The sequence below is a fragment of the Prosopis cineraria genome, unplaced genomic scaffold (assembly GCF_029017545.1).
Source record: "Prosopis cineraria cultivar Desert tree isolate PC_DT_omini unplaced genomic scaffold, ASM2901754v1 PC4, whole genome shotgun sequence".
Lineage (NCBI taxonomy): Eukaryota > Viridiplantae > Streptophyta > Magnoliopsida > Fabales > Fabaceae > Prosopis > Prosopis cineraria.
Window position 1 is genome coordinate 24,935,808 of NW_026555335.1, and position 3,927 is coordinate 24,939,734.

At 34.5% G+C, this 3,927-nt stretch overlaps 1 non-coding gene across 1 annotated transcript; it reads left to right on the top strand.

Moving 5' to 3' along the window:
• Positions 1-3,619: 3,619 nt before the first annotated feature.
• On the top strand, positions 3,620-3,726 carry LOC129310225 (small nucleolar RNA R71). Its single transcript, XR_008593062.1, has one exon. It is a non-coding gene; the product is annotated as a small nucleolar RNA R71 (small nucleolar RNA).
• The last annotated feature ends 201 nt before the right edge of the window (positions 3,727-3,927 follow it).

Sequence of the window (3,927 nt, forward strand, 5' to 3'; positions counted from 1 at the left end):
AAAGGTAGAGGAGAAAGGTAGGAAGCTTATTCAAGAGTTTGAAGGCCTAATTTATCTTCCAAATCCTCCCAAAATGATGCCTTAGCAGTGCCTAAATCTTCCTCCTTTGAGTTCTAAGTTTTCTCCCACCAAAAATGACTTTTTCAAATAATTTTTGTGTTTTATACCTGTGTTATATCATGCACTACAGTGCACGACACACAAGCCATGACTCACAACGCAGAGAGCAAAATGTCAATTTTGCTCCCCTGATGTCGTCTAATTTGATCCGACTTCCATCCTAACTTAATTTAGAGCTAAATATAACCTAAAAAGCCAATTAGCAACCTAAAAACATAATTAAATTAAGGGAGAATGACAATTAAGGACCTGCTAAGAACATTAATCCCAATTACGGACCGTGAAATTTTAAAATCCGAGTTAAGGACCATGGTCCTTAATCGTGATAAAAAAAATGAAATTTGTGAGGTGGGATTCACTAACGCAACTTAGGGAATTCACTAACCCAACTTAAGAAAATTACTAACATATATTGTGAAAACATGAAACCCCACTTGGAAATGGAATGTTTAACAAAAAGTGTCACTTGGGAATTCTCTAACTAGACTTGAAAAAATTTCTAACGTATATTGTGAAAAAATGAAACCCCACTTGAGAATCATTAATAAAAAGTGACTTATCCAAATTGGTGTTTTTTATTAAACAATCGATTCCCAAGTGAAGTTTCATGTTTTCATAATATATTTAGAAATTTTTCCAAGTCTAGTTAGTGAATTCCCAAGTGGCACTTTTTTAAACATTCCATTTCCAAGTGGGGTTTCATATTTTCACAATATACGTTACAAATTTTCTCAAGTTGGGTTAGTGAATTCCCAAGTGGCAATAATGAATCCCACCTCACAAATTTCATTTTTTTTATCACAATTAAGGACCATGGTCCTTAACTCGGATTTCAAAATTTCACGGTCCGTAATTGGGATTAATGTTCTTAGCAGGTCTTTAATTATCATTCTCCCTTAAATTAATTAATCATTCTTTTAACTAATTTATCCCTTAATTAGTCAATTTATTCATATTTGAAGTTTTTCGATGTTACATTAAGTCTCCTTTGTAGTTGCCTAATAGGCTTAGCATTGTCCTCAAGAAAAAATTTTATGTGTACACACAATAAGATCAATACTAGGAATGTCAGCCAAAGTCCAACCAATAAGATGCACGTTCTTTCTCAACACATCAAGCAATGCATTTTCTTCCTCAAGAGATAAAAATTTAGAAATTATTATCAAAAGCTTCTCATTCTCAAGGAGATATGCATACTTGAGATTGGATGGTAAAGGCTTCAACTCCAAGGTAGATGGCTTTATACAAGAGGAAATGAGCTTCTTCAAGTCTAATTTAGTGGAATATCCTATGCTACCCTCTTGTCTTTTAGGCTCCTCACTTGTTTTTGATTGCTTCTCTTCTTTTTCAAGCTTGATTTTATTGATTGCTTCTTCTTTCTTCTTCACGACCTCCCCCTTTTCTTGCAACTTGTCCTTAAGTGCTTGGACTTGAGCCACTACTTCAACATGTGGAAGTGCAGAATTTTCTTCCAATAGGTTAGGAATCATAAGAACATCAGGCTTGAGTGGAGAAAAACTCATTGATTCAGCCCCAATGGCATTAGTACCTATAACACAAGAAGATATATCCTTCTCAAGCATTTCAAGATATAGGAGATATTTCAAACAAATTATGAGAAGAGGTAGTTGCATCATTCAAGCATACATTAATCTCTAAATAAATAAGCAATCATATATGTCAATGCATGTAATAGTGACAAAAGAGAAATCATCATCAACATGTGAGAAAGAATCAAGCATGTAAGACTCATAAGCATTATGAAGCAATAACTCAATGCAACTCACACCCAACAAAGAACAATCCTCAAAAGGATGTTCCATTGCTTCATATATATTAAAAACAACATGATCCTCTCCACATTTTAAAATCAAACTACCCTTTTCTATGTTAATTAATGCATGGGCAGTCCTCATAAATGGCCTTTCTAGAATCAAAATATCATCCCCACTCCCTTCTCTTAACATACCAAGTACATAGAAATCCATAGAAAATAATAGACCTTTAGCATAAACCAACAAGTCTTCTACTATTCCATGTGGTCTCTTAACACTTTTATCTGCCAATTGGCATATCATAGGTGTCTTATACATGCAACCAAGACTCAAGGCATGATAAATTGAAAGAGCATCAATGGCTGCACCTAAGTCTATCAATGCATGAGAAAAATGTGTGTTGCCAATCTTGCATAGAATTGTGAAAGAACTGGGGTCCTCACACTTTATAGGGAATTGAGGCCTCATGATAGCACTCATAAATAAGGGTAATTATACCCTTATATTAGGCCTAAATTTTCTTTTATTTGTACAACAATATTTCAAAAATTTTGCCTACTTAAAAAAGTTCTTAACTACATCCATCAAGGGTACATTAATATGAATCTTATGAAAGAAATCATATACCTCTTGATCAAATTATCCCTTTACTTTCTTAGGGACCACTTGTGCTTGTGGAAAAAAAGCTCGTTCAGAATCTCTTTACTTTACTTTCCTTCTTCCTTCCTTAAAGTCTCCTTTCCTATTTCACTTTGCTCGGCCTCTCCCTCTTTTCCACCTTAGATGGTAGTTGCTTGCATATGATCTCCTCAATGTTCTCATCATCACCATCCCTACAAAAAGATGCATCATTAGGAGAAAAAGAAGAACTAGAAACATTAACATTAATTGAAGAATTTAAAGAAGGATTCTCGACCTTCCCTTCTATCTTGACGTCTTGCACTCTTTCTCCCAATTCCTTGCCACTCCTTAAGGTGATAGCATTAAGATTAAATTTAGGATTAGCAATAGTGTTGGATGGTAATGTAAAGGTTTAAGCATTAGCTATACTTAATTGGTTAGCAAGCATATTCATTTGAGAAGTAAGGGCATTAATTTTAGAGTTCATGTTCTCACACTTATTATCCATACTCTCTACCTTGTTCCCTAAGCCATTATACATGTTTTTATATAAGAAATTCATTTCAATCAATTGCTTTATAACACATTCACATTATTAGAAGAGTTAGAGTTAGAAGAACTCTCAATTGGAATTAGAAGAAGGTGCAGGAGAATTACCATTTACATTATAGCTTTAAGAAGAGCTACCCTTGTCTCCCACCATAAGATTGCTTCCCATTATAGATAGCATTCACTTGCTTAAACTTAATAGGATATTGCTTTCTACATGTATGGGTGTATCACAAAAAGCACAAGAATAAGGGATAAGTGCTTGAGAAGTACTTACATTGCTCACTTGAGATATTTATTAAGCTAACACTCTCCTAATCTTAGCAGCTAGCAAGTCCACATGTGAAACATTAAGCATTGAGAAACCCACCATATTCGCATTTCTCTTCTCCCTTGTAGAATATTGAGCATCACTTAAGGCCATCTTGTTTATTAGTTCCCAAACCTTTAAGGAAGTCAGGTTAATCAAGCATCCACCACTAGCAATATCAATGTTAACTTCGTCTCTTGGAATCAGGCCCTCATAGAAATATTAGACTAAATTCTCACTAGAAATTTGATGGTGTGGGCATTTAGCTAAAAGACCTTGAAATCTAGTCCAATACTCATAGAGACTCTTATCCTCTCCTTGTTAGACCCCATAGATTTGCTTTCTCAAATTGGTGACCTTGGAATTTAGAAAGAATTTATCTAAGAGTCTTCTTAGCTCGAACCATGTGTTCAATTTCACATAAGAAGGGTAGTTAAAATACCACTCCTGTGCTAAAATTTCAAGAGAAAATACAAAAGCCTTAGCTTGAACATCATCAACATTTACATGCATAGGCTTCATAGTATCACAAACCAAGTAGAGGGTATGCAA